The sequence below is a fragment of the Balaenoptera borealis genome (assembly GCF_965194805.1).
Source record: "Balaenoptera borealis genome assembly, chromosome: X".
NCBI classification, from domain to species: Eukaryota; Metazoa; Chordata; class Mammalia; order Artiodactyla; family Balaenopteridae; genus Balaenoptera; species Balaenoptera borealis.
The window spans coordinates 54,274,178-54,293,037 of NC_138881.1; the positions used below are offsets into that span (position 1 = coordinate 54,274,178).

General features: G+C 38.9%; 1 protein-coding gene across 8 annotated transcripts in view; it reads right to left on the reverse strand.

Moving 5' to 3' along the window:
- The window catches only part of EDA2R (ectodysplasin A2 receptor), a 163,559-nt gene that overhangs the window by 84,994 nt on the left and 59,705 nt on the right, over nucleotides 1-18,860 (reverse strand). Inside the window, exon 1 of one of the 8 annotated variants that reach the window (XM_082376697.1) lies at nucleotides 2,154-6,549. The exons of 2 other annotated variants lie outside the window; for them this stretch is intronic. The gene's annotated coding sequence lies outside the window, so the exon portion shown is untranslated. Of the gene's footprint in view, nucleotides 1-2,153; nucleotides 6,550-18,860 lie in introns of those variants that run through there. 5 more of the 8 variants (XM_082376696.1, XM_082376693.1, XM_082376692.1 and 2 more) reach the window with 5 other exon arrangements.

The following is an 18,860-nucleotide window of genomic DNA, read 5'->3' on the forward strand; positions in this document are numbered from 1 at the left end:
GTGGGTGAGAAGAACAATACTTTGCTGTCTCAAACTGGTTGGTACTAAATTCAGTAGTACTTCATTCTTTGTGCAAAAAAATCACACTCTCAACACATATTTCTAAATGCCCTATGGATATCGTATTGATCCTGTTTGGGAATGATGGATAAATAATATGCTTAGGATCACAAACAGCAGGTAAGTAGCAGACCCAGGACTTGAATAAGCTGTGTCTAACTCAGAAAGTAGATATCCTTTCTATTTGTACCATCCACAGAAATGGATGGAATTGGGATTGGAATACACAACCTTTTAAAGTCTAAACCAATTCCAAGAGATAGTGATTCTCTCATTCTTCTCTTTTCAATCTCATATAATTTATCAACTTCTAAATTCTGCAGATTCAACTTCTGTGATGTATTGTTAAATTCATTGCCTCCTTTCTATTCCCATAATCACCACCTCAGTTCAGGGTCTCATTCCCTCTCTGCATCTGGTTTATCCACATCTCATGTTTTCCTATTCCAATTCAGTTAATGCATGTTTACCAGATTATTCTTCCTGAAACACAGATTTACCTTTTTTCTTTAGCTCAGAGACTTTCAATGATTTTCCACAGTGTGACGAATTGAACAGAAAATCTAGCATCCAAAAGTCTTCCACAGTTTGTCATCAATCTACCATGGCAACTTTAACTTTCACTTTCCACGTAACTGTACTCTAAAATCCAGTTCAGCTGGTGTTCTTTTCACATGCCCTGAGCTTCCCTGCCTCCAAACAGTTGTTCCTGTTTTTCTTCTGGCTTGGACTGCCTTCTCTCCTGCCTCCACCTGTTGAAATCCTATCTGTGTTTCATGGCCCATCTTAAATAATAATAATAGTTAACATTTATTGAGTGCTTATTTTGGTCCAGCCACTGTGCTAAGTGTGTGCAAGTATTTCACATGGATTATCTAATTTAAGCCTCACAAAAACTTGATAAAGTAAGCTCTATCATTATCTCCATTCTAGACTAGATTAAAACAGAATTCAGACAGGGGAAAGTAATTATGCTTGTCCAATGTCACACAAGTTAATAAATGGTAGGGATGGGATTTGAACTCAAGTAGTCTGGCTCTGGAGCCCTGAAAGGTGATACAATGTCAAAAAACAAACAATCAAAAAACACTTTCTGATTTACTCTGGCTCAACTAGATGTGATCCTTACCTGACAATACCAAAGCATACTTTAACTGGACCTTTAAAGCTATCTTGTGTTATATTTATTTGTTCTTATACCCATGATGAGGTCCCAGTGGGCATAGACTATGTCTTAGCCATTTGTCTGTCTCACACAGTGGTGGCACAGAGTAGGTGCTCAGTGAGTCTGTTATGTTGAATTGAAGGTATGATGGGGTGAAAGAGGGGACAAGAGAGTTATGTAGGGGAAGATGCCCATACTCTCCTGCCTTAGCCACCCTGCAATGGTGTGATACTGGTCAGCACTGCCAACACCTGTCCAAACAAGACCTTGCAGTCTCTGCTTCCCCAGCCTAGTTTCTGGCGGGTCTCTACTTGCCCCCCAGTTCTCACAGCTGCCTCGGCCTTTTGGCCAATGTTTGATGTAAAGCAGGATCAAAATATCACTGCCTTGGGCTCAGTTTCCAGGAGTGAGGGATCAAGTGAAACCCAGCCGGGTGGGTGAGACTGAAAGCCCCCAAATAGAGCTTGCAAACTCTTTACACAAGCCTCGACTTGCCCAGGGGCCAAGTGGGTAGGCCAGCAGCTCAACGTCCCTCGGGATGCTTCACAAATCTGATCCAACTCCTCCCTCTCTCCCCTAAGCTCCTAGCCTCCTTCTCTTTTCTCTTCCTTATCTCCTAACTGGAGATACTCAGGGTGGTTGGGCAGGTCCAGGCATGTTCCCAGAGGCCATAAGGGTCCAGTACAAGCCTACCCCAGGGGAACTGGCTCACCAAAGCCATCAGGGTATTAGCTCAGGTCCATGGCACCTTACACCGCACTCTCTGGATACAGATGGATGGGCAGACAGACAGCCACAGGACACCTTCCCAGCCATTCTGACTTTGTAGCACCTTAGCAGGGTCATTCTAACCTGATCCTGAACTCTCATCTCTATGCCTCACAGGTCCAAGCCACCTTGCCATGCCAGAGGGTGTTCCCACACTTACCCTGTAAATGAATGGATGGATGGATCTTGCTCCAGTAACGGAATTCCTGGACAAACGTACCTCAGCACAGGCCAGACATCCCACCAAGCCCCCACCTCTCAGCCCCCAGTCTCCATACTACACTCACAGTAGATGAAATTCGTTACAGTCAAAGCTCTGCTCTGACTCATTTCACGTCCACGTGTAGCAACAACAGCAAGAACCTATTCTCTTTTCTTTTCATGCTACGCCTACTTCTCCGCCCCCGTGAAGCAGCTATTGGACCACTTGAGTGTCTAGGCGTGGCTACACAAAAAAGTTTCACCCCTGACAGTGAGAGTGGGGGAGGAGTTGGGGAAGAGCGGGTGAATAGTGACCAAGCCACGCCTTTGGCAGGAACTGAAAAGCTTCAGGGACTGAAGCAGGGAGAGAGGGAATGGAAGCAGGAGAGATTGTGGAGCTGAAGTTAAGATCTGTGGTGTCAAGGGAGGATTTGTGTCTTCATGGCAGAGTGTCACATCCTCATATAAGCCTCACTCATCCAAGTCCTGCCCTGTCCACTGCACTCTGTTTATTTCCTTACTGGCACTGAATTGTAATCTGTAATAATTTAATTGATTAATTTCCTTGATTGTTTAATGTCTGTCCTTTCCCTTCCACTAATTGGTAAGCATCATAAGCTAATACTTAATAACTAACACTTATGCAACACTTGCTATCTGCCAGGCACTCTTCTCAATATTTTACATATATTAGCTCATTTAATCCTTATAACTAGGATTAAATTGTAATTAATAATTACAATTATATTATTGTATAAGTAATAATTAAGTATAAGTACTTAAATAATAAGTATAAGTAACAATTACTTATAATTGTGAATAAAACCCTAGTTTTATTCACAATTTAGAGATAAGAAAACTAAGGCATAGACTGATTGCCCAATTGTCAAACAGCTAGTAAGTGACAGGTCTGGGAAGAAGTCTGGTACACAGCAGAGGAATAAATAAATTAACTAGAGAACCAGGTGTAAAGGACAAAATGGGAGAGGTCAGAAAGACTTTGAATATGTTGAACTTAGCCAAAGAGCCCTACAGATGAAGAAATGTGAGCTGGCAGCAAGAGGACCCTTTAGCCTGGGGGTACTCTCCCACCTGACACAACCCTGCTGCCTTTTATTTTTTATTTATTTATTTATTTTGCCTTTTAGTTTTTAAACACAAGTCCTTTCCAGCTAAGTTGGGAACATTCTTCAAGGTCAGGATTAGGGGCCTTTCAACAACCCTAACCTCAAGAGCTCAAGAGCTCCCCCTCCCCTGCTCCCTATGAACCATGTCTCTCTTTTTTTTTAACTTTATTTTTTATTTTCAAAAAATGTTTATTGGAGTATAGTGGATTTACAATGTTGTATTAGTTACTGCTATACAGCAAAGTGAATCAGTTATACATATACATATATCCACTCTTTTTTAGATTCTTTTCCCATATAAGCCATTAGAAAGTGTTGAGTACAGTTCCCTGTGCTATACAGTAGGTCCTTATTAGTTATCTGTTTTATATATAGTAGTGTATATATGTCAATCCGTATCTCCCAGTTTATCCCTCCCCCCTTTCCCCCAGGTAACCATAAATTTGTTTTCTACGTCTGTAACTCTGTTTCCGTTTTGTAGATAAGTTCATTTGTATGCTTTTTTTTTAGGTTCCACATATAAGCGATATCATATGATATTTCTCTTTCTCTTTTCGACTTACTTCACTCAGTAGAACCATGCCTCATTTTAAAAGTCCTCTCTCACTGGTATCTTTATTATTTACCTTCCACCTTATGTCCAAACCTTCTACCCCACAAACATATTCGAATTCTTCCCACTGCAAAATAAAATCTCCCCCACTGTCTCCTCCTAAAATAACAGCCTCATCTCTCTTCCTTCTTCAGCCAAATTTCTGGCCAGAGTAGTCTCCACTCACTGTTTCCATGTCTTTACTTTCCATTAGCTTCCCAATTTATTGCAACCTGGCTTCCAGCCCAATGTTCTTTCCCTGAGATCACAAGTGACCTTTTTTACTGCCACATTTTAGGGAACATTTTCACTCATTTTCTTATTTATCTGCAGTTTTTATCCAGTGCTAGCCACTCTTTTCTTTGGGAAACATTCTTTCTTGTGTTGGAAAACACTACTCGGCTCCTGGTTTCCCTCTATTTCTCTAACCCCTCTTTCTCAGATTGTGTCACTGGATATTCTCCAGTATCTCATTCCATAATGTTGGTGATGCTGGGGCCTTCACAACACTTTATACATACAATCTCATTTATACCACAGAACAACTCTTAGAAGTATTATTTTCCTTATTTTATACATGTGGCAACTCTGGATCAGACAAGTTAACTGAATTGCCCAGAGGCACACAGCAAGTACAAGCTTAATCCAGAACTATAACTAGTACCTGATTCTAGGCATGCTACATCATGCTGTCTTGCTCCAGTGAGTAAGGACATGGCATAGCAATAGAGTGGCTTTGGAGTCTAAATTGGCATCCCAGATCTGTCACTTAAAATTTGCATGCTGGGGGCTTCCTTGGTGGCGCAGTGGCTGGGAGTCTGCCTGCCGATGCAGGGGACACGGGTTCGAGCTCTGGTCTGGGAGGATCCCACATGCCGCGGAGCAACTGGGCCCGTGAGCCACAACTGCTGAGCCTGCGCGTCTGGAGCCTGTGCTCCGCAACAAGAGAGGCCACGATAATGAGAGGCCCGCGCATCGCGATGAGGAGTGGCCCCCGCTTGATGCAAGCAGCGAAAGCCCTCGCACAGAAACGAAGACCCAACACAGCCAAAAATAAAATAAAATCAATTAATTAATTAAAAAAAATTTGCATGCTGTGTGATCTTAGACAAGTACTTTAACCTCTCAGAGATTCAGTTTCCCTATCTATAAAATGTGGAAAGAAACAAGCTTGCTGGGAAGATTTGAGAGGAATATTTATAGACTTCTGAACCCAGTTCCAGACACAATAACTGAGATCTATTAGAATGACAGTGGTAATGAGGACTATAATTATCAACCTTTTCCCCCTACCTAATTTTCTTACCTTTTATTGTTAGTCTAACCTTATTAGTCTACATTCTTGTCACTAGTTCCTAATTTTATTTGTTTTTGCCTGACTCAGTCCTCCTCTGAGAGAATGCAATTTCGACTGAGGCAATTAGGCAAACTCCTGTGTTTTCTCTACACCCTACCTTCTCAGGCCTAGGATTGGAAATTCAGCACACACCGACCAGAAGGCTGTGCAACTCTGACTCTTCTACACATGTATTTGCTAATAATATTACTTTAAAACAATAGGTAGCATAGTCCTCTGGAGTTCTTTACACAGGTATCTCATTCAATCTTTATAACCACGGGAAGGTGCCATTACTATTACCATGCCAATTTACTAATTGGAAAGGGCAGAAATACCATCTCTTGGATGTGTACTATATGCAGGCACTGAGATAGGCAATTTATATGTTATCTCACTAACCCTTCAAGAGCACTTCCATGATCTGGTGATTATTACGTCCATTTTAAAAATAAAAAAAAAATAAGTTGGATATATAAAACATTATGTGACATCCAAATGAGCACAGAATTGCTAAGCAGAGGTGTTGAGATTTGAACTCGAATTTTCTAAGGCCAACCCTGAAGCTCTTTTTAGTATACCATGCTATTTCTCACCTACAGACAGCCTTGTGGGGACAGAAAACTATCACTGGGGTTGCAAAAAAAGATTTAGATACTTCATTCTAAAACTCTACTTACGGGATGAGGGCCATAGGGCTTTGAAGCAGCATTTCTGCAAAATATTAGGATTGTTTAGGTCAGTTCAATTTCAAAAGGAATTCACAGCATGATATGCCTGGCACAAAAAATAAATAAACAATAAATAAATTAATAAGTACATAATAGGAGAAAGAATGGCAACACTAAGGAATACACAATCATATAAAAGATTCATAATCATATAAGAGATATATCTAGTGTCCAGAGGGCAGGTTCTAAAATTCTTATTCTCCTTAGCATTGGTGAGACATCCAGACACTCATTGCACTGTCATCACCCACCACTATGTTTGGTCTGAGAAGACTCAAGAGGACTTGGTCACTTTCTGCCAACATCTGAAGGGCTGTCACAGGGTAGAAGGAACTGATGAGATTTGTATCTTAAGGGGACAAAATGAGGCCATATGGGTAGAATATACAGGCAGACAGATTTATACTCAGTATAAGGAATTGTTTTCTAATAATCACAGTGAAGGGTCAGGTCAGTCTCCAGGGCTCCAGATAACAGTCTTTCCCATTTATCTTCACTTATATAATGTTGCCAGCCTGGAGTTGGCAGCTAAGGTCATTTTCCTCAGTGTGTGCCTCCAGCCTGTATGGATTCAGAGTGATTCCTCTAGGGGAGAGTTTAGACCTAAGATTCTTTCCAGCCATCTCTCAAGATCTCTCCCTAGCAGGGCTTTGTGGGCTTTGGCTGTGCTTCCACTCAGAGTGAGGTGCAAGTTGGCCTCTTATGGGAAAGGTCAGAAAGCTCAAGGCAAACCAGGCAGGCTAGAGGAGGTAGTGAATGTAGGCTTAGGTGTAGAATCTACAGGCAGAGTTACTACTGAGGTTCAGGGAGCAGGTCTCTCCAGATATATCCCTAGAAACCAGTCAGCACCTAGGAGTGAGGTGAAGGCAATTTTAGGGCCTGGACTTAGAGATAGGGGTAGGACAAAGAGAAGAAGTTGCCAGAAAAAATAACTGCCCAGTCTTCTTGGATTTCCAACTATCCTTGAGTACTCCATATTTCTCCCAAGTTACTATCAGGCCCTGTTCTAAGTGCTTCATGTGTCTTAACTAATTTAATTTTCATAACAGCTTTATGAGATAGGTACTATGATTATCATCCTTAACTTTCAGATGAGAAATCAAGATAGAGTGGCCAAGGAGTTTGTTCATGGTAATACAGCCAGAAAACTCAATGGATTCAAGAACTCTCACTCAGGTCTCTGGCAGCAGAATCATCATTACCTGGAAACTTATTTTTTCAATGCAAATTCTCTAGTCCCAACCCATATCTAATGAATCAGAAATTTCCAGTGTTAGGCCCAGAAATCTGTGTTTTAACAAGCTCTCTAGGGTGATTCTAACTCAAGTTTGAATACCACTGTTCTAAAGCACTAAGTGAAGTAATTTCTTTCCTTCCCAATTAGAGGGTCCTCCCATCTTCCCTGCACAGCTATTCTAAACTTCTACATTTTCCCTAAAGTCCCTACTTTGGCACCTAGTTATCAGTCCAGAAAAATGAACCCCTATCCTTATCATCAAGAAAACAGATGCTATTAGGTATGAAGTCCTTCCACCACTTTCCCTTATGCCAGTAAATTTCTCTCTCCATCCATCCTGGTCTTTCCTCTTGGTGGAGAGGAGGAGAGCATGAGCCTCTTCCCCCTTCCCTGTCCCCTATGGACCATGCTTTATTTTTAACCCCTCTCTCACAGGTACCTTTATTATTCACCTTTCCTCTGTATCCAGCCACTCTACCCACAAACATATTTGAATTCCTCCCACTGGTGGAGGAGAGACCCTTCCCTCTTGACTCCTTCATGAATTACTATGCCTCCCTTTATTTCAAAAGACTTCAAGATTCTCCAGCCATAACCCCATGCATACCTGCATCCAACCACTTCCCTCTAACAACCTCATCTCCCTCATGCCAGCCTTCCACCTATGGAAAACTAGCCTCATTAAGCTCAGTGGTCCCCCCCACCTGATCCACCTAGAAACCAATCTTCAACACCAAAACACCATTTGTTGTCAGGTCACTCCTGCTGGGGAGCCTCTACACTTAAGAATTGAGAAGAAGCATCCACCCACTTCCTTTATCACTACTATTCCCAAGAACTCGCACGAGAGCTTCCCACTGTGTATGGCATAAACTTTGAAGTCTTTTAATGCATTATTCTGATAATAACAGTAATAGCTATAATTTTGAGCATTGAGTGCCTAGAACTATGTTAAGTACTTTGTCTGAATTATCTAAGCCTCAAAGGAATCTTGAGGTACACCTATCTCCAGGCTCTGAGAGGTTAAATGACTTACCTAAGGATATGCAGTTAGGCAATAGCAACATCAAGATATAAACATAGCCTCTGTTCTGACAACAAACTCCTTAATAACATTAACTACCATTAAATCACTGTATAATATATACTATTTATTATGCCAGGTACATTTTGAAAATAGTAGTAAGACTAGTAGTAGTCCATTTATCAAGGACCTAATATGTGCCCTGTGTTACGTTAAACCCTTTCATTTCATACATTATTTCATTTAATACAATGGCACCATGAGACAGAGCTGATATTCTTGCCTCTTGGATGATGCAACTAAGACTTAAAAAGTGATAGGTCTAAGGTCATTAAGATAGAAGGAATAAAAAACTGGGTTTGGAACAAGGTGTTTTTGACTGAAAATTCTTTGCTCTTTCAACTAAAGCATCTTGGCTCTTATCAATCAATAATGAAATGGGATTAGAATACAGTAGAAAGGGCATGAGCTTTAGTGAGGACGGTTCTGAGTTCAAACCCTGAGTTGTGACTTTGATCAAGTTTCTTCATGTGAAATATGTTAGAAATACAGTAAGTCCCCTACATATGAACCTTCAAGTTATGAACTTTCAAAGATGCTAACGTGCGTTCCATCAATGTCAGGCGTGAGTGAAATTGCATCTTGCCCTTCATCTCCTAGTGCTGATGATCCTTCAGCTCTGCCATCTCCCACCTCCCCTCCCTCCTCCAGTCAGTAACTCTTTTTGCCTGTTGACTCGATGCCAGCCTCTGTATACCAGCTGTTGTACTGTACTACAGTATTTTTCAAGGTACTGTACCGTAAGATTAAAAATGTTTATTTGTTTGTTTGTTTGTTATGTATTATTTGTGTGGAAAGTATGATAAACCTATTATAGTACAGTATATTACTATATAGCCGATTGTGTTAGTTGGGTACCTAGGCTAACTTTGTTGGACTTAAAAACAAATTGGACTTACAAATGCACTCTCAGACTGGAACTCATTCGTATGTAGGGGACTTACTGTATCTTTAGTTCTGGTGTCCCACCCTTTCTATAATCTCCTTCCCTTGTTTTTGTTTTGCAAATTCTAGTACCTCAGGCTTTGGTTGGTTGATAATAAAAATTTTCTGCCTTGTGCCTACCATAAAAGAAAAGGAGTGGGCTCTGGTCCTTTGTGTGAGTGGTGGGTGTTCTGATTCCAATTCATACACACCACCAGTGAAAGCCATGGATAATTTCATCATTAGTTACCTAAGAAGTAAGCACACCTTACCAAACAGAGCATTAATTTTTCCCAGGACAGAGTTTAGTCTCACATGAGGGAAGTATGTATTCCTTGTTGACGTTATTTTGTCCCTGATAGTTTTGGGAAATAATAGTCTTGTAATTGTTATGCTTTCTGAGCTTAGCTTACATTACAAGAGGTATGGGAATCTATATTTCAGACACCTTCATGTGTGGCATTGGCTTTAAGTAGATTTTTTTCTGGTCTCCATATCTTTTCCTTAATAGAAGAGAAGAGAGTGGGCCCTAATCTCATCTTGAGATCTGTCATATACCTATGACAGAGGAGAGAGTGAACAAGGGATACATATCATTATTGTGAATAGAGGCAAAAATAAACAAATGACAAACATACAATATAATTTTAAGTATTGATAAACACTAGGAAGAAAAATAAAATATGGAAAGGGAGTGTATGATGGGGAGTAGCTATTTCGGATAGGATTGTCAGGGAAGGCCTCTCTGAGTCAGTGCTATCTGAGCAGTGACCTGAATGATGTGAGGAATCAAACCATGAAAAGGTCTGGGGAAAGAGTGTTCCAAGCTGAGTGAAAAGCAAGGACAAAGTCTTAGAGATGGGATGCTCAAAGAATAACAAAAATACCAGTCTTAGAGGTCAGAAATTGGCAAATAATGAAGGGCCTTGTAGACCATGGTAAGGAGTTTGGATTTTATTTTAAGTGTGTTGAGATGCCACTGGAGGGTTTTGGTCTGAGAAATATTATTTGAATTCTATTTCAAAAGGATGACTGTGGTTTAACTGTGGACAATGGACCTTATGGGGCAAGAGTGGATATGAGGAGATATGCTAAGTGACTGCAGAAGTAGCCAAGGCAACAAATAATGTTGGTTTGGACTTGGATGAAAGTGTTAAGAAACAGTTGGATTCTGTATTTGCTTTGGCGTTAAGATTTAGATGATTTTCTACATAATTGGGCAGTGTGAAAAAATTGGAATCAATGATGATTCCTAGGTTTAGGACCGAGCAAGTGGATGAATGGTGATGACATTTATTCAGATGAGAAGACTGGGGGAGAAGCAAGTTTTATGGGGGTAGGGAATCAAGTGTGTGGTTTTGGACATATTAACTTTTTTTTTTTTCAAAATAGTGATGATTGCAACTGATATTTTTTCTTTTTTTTCAATTAATTTTTATTGGAGTATAGTTGATTTACAGTGTTGTGTTAGTTTCTGCTGTACAACAAAGTGAATCAGTTATACATATACATATATCCACTCTTTTTTAGATTCTTTCCACATGTAGGATGTTACAGACCATTGAGTAGAGTTCCCTGTGCTATACAGTAGGTTCTTATTAGTTACCTATGTTATATATACTGCAAACGTGTATATGTCACATTTATATATGACGTGTATATGACATAATGTGTATATGTCAATCCCAATCTCCTAATTTATCTCTCCCCCCGCTTCCCCCTTGGTAACCATAAGTTTGTTTTCTACACCTGTGACTCTATTTCTGTTTTGTAAATAGGTTCATTTGTACCATTTTTTAAGATTCCACATATAAACAATATCAGTTTGTATTTCTCTGACTTACTTCACTCAGTATGACAATCTCTAGGTTCATCCATGTCACGGCAAATGGCATTATTTTGTTCTTTTCTTTGGCTGAATAATATTCCATTGTATATATGTACTACATCTTCTTTACCCATTCCTCCATCAAAGGACACTTAGGTTGTTTCCATGTCCTGGCTATTATAAATAGTGCTGCAATGAACATTGGGGTGCATGTATGTTTTCAAATTATGGTTTTCTCTGGATATATGCACAGGAGTGGGATTGCTGGATCATATGGTAGTTCTATTTTTAGTTTTTTAAGGTACCTCCATACTGTTCTCCATACTGGCTGTACCAGTTTACATTCCCACCAACAAAGTAGGAGGGTTCCCTTTTCTCCACACCCTTTCCAGCATTAGTTGTTTGTAGATTTTTTGATGATGGCCATTCTGACTGGTGTGAGGTGATACCTCATTGTAGTTTTGATTTGCATTTCTCTAATAATTAGTGATATTGAGCATCTTTTCAGGTGCTTTTTAGCCATCTGTATGTCTTCTTTGGAGAAACGTCTATTTACATCTTCCACCCATTTTTTGACTGGATTGTTTGTTTTTTTGATATTGAGCTTCATGATCTGTTTTTATATTTTGGAGATTAATCCTTGTTGGTTGTTTTCTTTGCAGTATTTTCTCTCATTCTGAGGGTTGTCTTTTTGTTTTATGCTTTCCTTTGTTGTGCAAAAGCTTTTAAGTTTAATTAGGTCCGATTTGTTTATTTTTGTTTTTATTTTCATTACTTTAGGAAACGGATGAAAAAAGATCTTGTTGTGCTTTATGTCAAAGGGTGTTCTGCCTACAATTTCCTCTAAGAGTTTTATAGTGTATGGCCTTACATTTAGGTGTTTAACCCATTTTGAGTTTATTTTTGTGTATGGTGTTAGGGAGTGTTCTAATTTTATTCTTTTACATGTAGCTGTCCAGTTTTCCCAGCACCACTTATTGAAGAGGCTGTCTTTCTCTATTGTATATTCTTGCCTCCTTTGTCATAGATAAGGTGACCATAGGTGCATGGGTTTATATCTGTGCTTTCTATCCTGCTCCATTGATCTATATTTCTGTTTTTGTGCCAGTACCATACTGTTTTGATGACTGTAGCTTTGTAGTATAGTATGAAACCAGGGAGCCTGATTCCTCCAGGTCCGTTTTTCTTTCACAAGATTGCTTTGGCTATTCAGGGTCTTTTGTGTTTCCATACAAATTGTAAATTTTTTTGTTCAATTCTGTGAAAAATGCCATTGGTAATTTGATAGGGATTGCATTGAATCTGTAGACTGCTTTGGGTATATAGTCATTTTGACAATACTGATTCTTCCAATCCAAGAACATGGTATATCTCTACATCTGTTTGTGTCATCTTTGATTTCGTTCATCAGTATCTTATGATTTTCTGAGTACAGGTCTTTTGCCTCCTTAGGTAGGTTTATTCCTAGGTATTTTATTCTTTTTGTTGCAATGGTAAATGGGGTTGTTTTCTGAATTTCTCTTTTGTTGTTGGTGTATCAGAATGCAAGAGGTTTCTGTGTATTAATTTTGTATCCTGAAAGTACCAAATTCATTGATAAGCTCTAATCATTTTCTGCTAGGAATTGTAGGGTTTTCTATGTATAGTATCATGTCATCTGCAAACAGTGACAGTTTTACTTCTTTTCTTTTCCTTTCTTTAAAATATTTATTTATTTATTTGGCTGCACTGGGTCTTAGGTTTGGCAAGTGGGATCTTTTGTTGCGGTGTGCAGGCTCTTCTTTGTGGCGCACAGGCTTGTCTCTAGTTGTGGCATGCTAGAGTTGTGGCCCTAGAGCACGTGGGCTCAGTAGTTTCAGCATGTGTGCTCTCTAGTTGCGGCACATTGGCTCATTAGTTGCAGTGCATGTGTTTAGTTGCCCTGTGGCATGTGGGATCTTAGTTCCCCGACCAGGGATCAAACCCACGTACCCTGCATTGGAAGGTGGATTCTTAACCAACAGACTAACAGGGAAGTTCCTTACTTCTTTCCCACTTGGATTCCTTTTACTTCTTTTTCTTCTCTGGTGATCGTGGCTAGATCTTCCAAAACTATGTTGAATAATAGTGGCGAGAGTGGACATCCTTGTCTTATTCCTGATCTTAGAGGAAATGCTTTCACTTTTTTACCATTCAGAATGTTTGCTGTGGGTTTGATATATATGGCTTTTATTATGTTGAGATGTGTTTCCTCTATGCCCACTTTCTGGAGAGTTTTTATGATAAATGGGTACTGAAGTTTGTCAAAAGTTTTTCTGCATCTATTGAGATGATCATATGGTTTTTATTTTTCAATTTGTTGATGTAGTGTATCACACTGATTGATTTACATATATTGAAGAATCCTTGTGTCCCTGGGATAAATCACACTTGATCATGTTGTATGATCCTTTTAATGTGTTGTTGGGTTCGGTTTGCTAGTATTTTGTTGAGGATATTTGCATCGATGTTCATCAGTGATATTTGCCTGTAATTTTCTTTTTCTTTTTTTTTTTTGTGATATCTTTGGTTTGGTATTAGAGTGAGGGCGGCCTCATAGAATGAGCTTGGGAGTGTCCCTCCCTCTGTAAATTTTGGAAAATTTTCAGAAGGGTAGATGTTAACTCTTCACTAAATGTTTAATATAATTGAGCTGTGAAGCCATCTGATCCCAGACTTTTGTTTGTTGGAAGTTTTTAAATCACAGTTTCAAATTTAGTACTTGGGATTTGTCTGCTCATATTTTCTATTTCTTCCTGATTCATTCTTGGGAGATTGCATTTTCTAAGAATTTGTCCATTTCTCCTAGGTTTTCCATTTTAATAGTGTATAGTTGCTTGTAGTAGTCTTTTAAGATCCTTTGTATATTTGTGGTGTCCATTGTAACTTCTCCTTTTCATTTCTAATTTTATTGAATTGAGTCCTCTCTCTTTCTTTATGAGTCTGGCTAATGATTTATCAATTTTGTTTATCATTTCAAAGAACCAGCTTTTAGTGTCATTGATCTTTGCTATTGCCTTCTTTATCTCTGTTTCATTTATTTCTGCTCTGACCTTTCTGTTATTTGTTGCTTTTCCCTTGTTGCTATTAATATTTTCTCTTTGGCTTTAATTTTTGTCAGTTTGATTAATATGTGTCTCGGTGTGTTCCTCCTTGGGTTATCCTGTATGGGACTCTCTGTGCTTCCTGGACTTGAGTGAGTGTTTCCTTTCCCACGTTAGGAAAGTTTTTGTCTGTAATCTCTTCAAATATTTTCTCAGGCCCTTTCTCTTTCTCTTCTCCTTCTGGGACCCTTATAATGAGAATGTTGGAGCGTTAAATGTTGTCTCAGAGTTCTCTGAGGCTGCCCTCATTTTTTTTTTAAACATCTTTATTGAAGTATAATTGCCTTACAATGGTGTGTTAGCTTCTGCTTTATAACAAAGTGAATCAGTTATACATATACAATATGTTCCCATATCTCTTCCCTCTTGCATCTCCCTCCCTCCCACCCTCCCCATCCCACCCCTCTAGGTGGTCACAAAGCACCGAGCTGATCTCCCTGTGCTATGCGGCTGCTTCCCACTAGCTATCTATTTTACATTTGGTAGTGTATATATGTCCATGAAACTCTCTTACCCTGTCACATCTCACCCCGCCCCCTCCCCATATCCTCAACTCCATTCTCTAGTAGGTCTGTGTCTTTATTCCCGTCTTGCCACTAGGTTCTTCATGGCTTTTTTTTTCCCTTAGATTCCGTATATATGTGTTAGCATACTGTATTTGTTTTTCTCTTTCTGACTAACTTCACTCTGTATGACAGACTCTAACTCCATCCACCTCATTACAAATACCTCCATTTCATTTCTTTTTATGGCTGAGTAATATTCCATTGTATATACGTGCCACATCTTCTTTAACCATTCATATGTCGATGGACATTTAGGTTGCTTCCATATCCTGGCTATTGTAAATAGAGCTGCAATGAACAATTTGGTACATGACTCTTTTTGACCTATGGTTTTCTCAGGGTATATGCCCAGTAGTGGGATTGCTGGGTGGTATGGTAGTTCTATTTGTAGTTTTTTAAGGAACCTCCATACTGTTCTCCATAATGCTGTATCAATTTACATTCCCACCAACAGTGCAAGAGTGTTCCCTTTCCTCCACACCTTCTCCAGCATTTATTGTTTCTAGATTTTTTGATGATGGCCATTCTGACCGGTGTGAGATGATATCTCATTGTAGTTTTGATTTGCATTTCTCTAATGATTAATGGTGTTGAGCATTCTTTCATGCGTCTGTAGGCCATCTGTATATCTTCTTTGGAGACATGTCTATTTAGGTCTTCTGCCCATTTTTGGATTGGGTTGTTCGTTTTTTTGTTATTGAGCTGCATGAGCTGCTTGTAAATCTTGGAGATTAATCCTTTGTCAGTTGCTTCATTTGCAAATATTTTCTCCCATTCTGATGGTTGTCTTTTGGTCTTGTTTATGGTTTCCTTTGCTGTGCAAAAGCTTTTAAGTTTCATTAGGTCCCATTTGTTTATTTGTGTTCTTATTTCCATTTCTCTGGGAGCTGGGTCAAAAAGAATCTTGCTGTGATGTATGTCATAGAGTGTTCTGCCTATGTTTTCCTCTAAGAGTTTGATAGTGGCTGGTCTTACGCTTAGGTCTTTAATCCATTTTGAGTTTATTTTTGTGCATGGTGTCAGGGAGTGTTCTAATTTCATACTTTTACATGTACCTGTCCAATATTCCCAGCACCACTTATTGAAGAGGCTGTCTTTTCTCCACTGTATATGCTTGCCTCCTTTATCAAAGATAAGGTGACCATATGTGTGTGGGTTTATCTCTGGGCTTTCTATCCTGTTCCATTGATCTATATTTCTGTTTTTGTGCCAGTACCAAACTGTCCTGATTACTGAAGCTTTGTAATATAGTCTGAAGTCAGGGCGCCTGATTGCCCCAGCTCCATTTTTCGTTCTCAAGATTGCTTTGGCTATTCGGGTCTTTTGTGTCTCCATACAAATTGTGAAATTTTTTGTTCTAGTTCTGTGAAAAATGCCAGTGGTAGTTTGATAGGGATTGCATTGAATCTGTAGATGGCTTTGGGTAGTAGAGTTATTTTCACAATTTTGATTCTTTCAATCCAGGAACATGGTATATCTCTCCATCTATTTGTATCATCTTTAATTTCTTTCATCAGTGTCTTATAATTTTCTGCATACAGGTCTTTTGTCTCCTTAGGTAGGTTTATTCCTAGATATTTTATTCTTTTTGTTGCAATGGTAAACGGGAGTGTTTTCTTAATTTCACTTTCAGATTTTTCGTCATTAGTGTATAGAAATGCAAGAGATTTCTGTGCATTAATTTTGTATCCTGCTACTTTACCAAATTCATTGATTAGCTCTAGGAGTTTTCTGGTAGCATCTTTAGGATTCTCTATGTATAGTATCATGTCATCTGCAAACAGTGACAGCTTTACTTCTTCTTTTCCGATTTGGATTCCTTTTATTTATTTTTCTTCTCTGATTGCTGTGGCTAACACTTCCAAAACTATGTTGAATAATAGTGGTGAGAGTGGGCAACCTTGTCTTGTTCCTGATCTTAGTGGAAATGGTTTCAGTTTTTCACCATTGAGGACAATGTTGGCTGTGGGTTTGTCATATATGGCCTTTATTATGTTGAGGCAAGTTCCCTCTATGCCTACTCTCTGCAGGGCTTTTATCATAAATGGGTGTTGAATTTTGCGGAAAGCTTTCTCTGTATCTATTGAGATGATCATATGGTTTTTCTCCTTCAATTTGTTAATATGGTGTATCACATTGATTGATTTGCATATGTTGAAGAATCCTTGCATTCCTGGGATAAACCCCACTTGATCATGGTGAATGATCCTTTTAATGTGCTGTTTGATTCTGTTTGCTAGCATTTTGTTGAGGATTTTTGCATTTATGTTCATCAGTGATATTGGCCTGTAGTTTTCTTTCTTTGTGACATCTTTGTCTGGTTTTGGTATCAGGGTGATGGTGGCCTCGTAGAATGAGTTTGGGAGTGTTCCTCCCTCTGCAATATTTTGGAAGAGTTTGAGAAGGATAGGTGTTAGCTCTTCTCTAAATGTTTGATTGAATTCGCCTGTGAAGCCATCTGGTCCTGGGCTTTTGTTTGTTGGAAAATTTTTAATCACAGTTTCAATTTCAGTGCTTGTGATTGGTCTGTTCATATTTTCTATTTCTTCCTGGTTCAGTCTCGGCAGGTTGTGCATTTCTAAGAATCTGTCCATTTCTTCCAAGTTGTCCATTTTATTGGCATAGAGTTGCTTGTAGTAATCTCTCATGATCTTTTGTATTTCTGCAGTGTCAGTGGTTACCTCTCCTTTTTCATTTCTAATTCTATTGATTTGAGTCTTCTCCCTTTTTCTCTTGATGAGTCTGGCTAATGGTTTATCAATTTTGTTTATCTTCTCAAAGAACCAGCTTTTAGTTTCATTGATTTTTGCTATTGTTCCCTTCATTTCTTTTTCATTTATTTCTGACCTAATGTTTATGATTTCTTTCCTTCTGCTGGCTTTGGTGTTTTTTTGTTCTTCTTTCTCTAATTGCTTTAGGTGCAAGGTTAGGTTGTTTATTCGAGATGTTTCCTGTTTCTTGAGGTAGGCTTGTATTGCTATAAACTTCCCTCTTAGCACTGCTTTTGATGCGTCCCATAGGTTTTGGGTCGTCGTGTCTCCATTGTCATTTGTTTCTAGGTATTTTTTGATTTCCCCTTTGATTTCTTCAGTGATCACTTCGTTATTAAGTAGTGTATTGTGTAGCCTCCATGTGTTTGTATTTTTTACACATCTTTTCCTGTAATTGATATCTAGTCTCATAGCGTTGTGGTCGGAAAAGGTACTTGATACGATTTCAATTTTCTTAAATTTACCAAGGCTTGATTTGTGACCCAAGATATGATCTATCCTGGAGAATGTTCCATGCGCACTTGAGAAAAATGTGTATTCTGTTGTTTTTGGGTGGAATGTCCTATAAATATCAATTAAGTCCATCTTGTTTAACGTATCATTTAAAGCTTGTGTTTCCTTATTTATTTTCAGTTTGGATGATCTGTCCATTGGTGAAAGTGGGGTGTTAAAGTCCCCTACTATGATTGTGTTGCTGTCGATTTCCCCTTTTATGGCTGTTAGTATTTGCCTTATGTATTGAGGTGCTCCTATGTTGGGTGCATAAATATTTACAATTGTTATGTCTTCTTCTTGGATCGATCCCTTGATCATTATATAGTGTCCTTCTTTGTCTCTTGTAATAGTCTTTATTTTAAAGTCTATTTTGTCTGATATGAGAATTGCTACTCCAGCTTTCTTTTGATTTCCATTTTCATGGAATATCTTTTTCCATCCCCTCACTTTCAGTCTGTATGTGTCTCTAGGTATGAAGTGGGTCTCTTGTAGACAGCTTATATATGGGTCTTGTTTTTGTATCCATTCAGCCAGCCTGTGTCTTTTGGTGGGAGCATTTAATCCATTTACATTCAAGGTAATTATCGATATGTATGTTCCTATTCCCGTTTTCTTAAATGTTTTGGGTTTGTTATTGTAGGTGTTTTCCTTCTCTTGTGTTTTTTGCCTAGAGAAGTTTCTTTAGCATTTGTTGTAAAGCTGGTTTGGTGGTGCTGAACTCTCTCAGCTTTTGCTTATCTGTAAAGTTTTTAATTTCTCCATCACATCAGAATGAGATCCTTGCTGGGTAGAGTAATCTTGGTTGTAGGTTTTTCTCCTTCATCACTTTAAGTATATCCTGCCACTCCCTTCT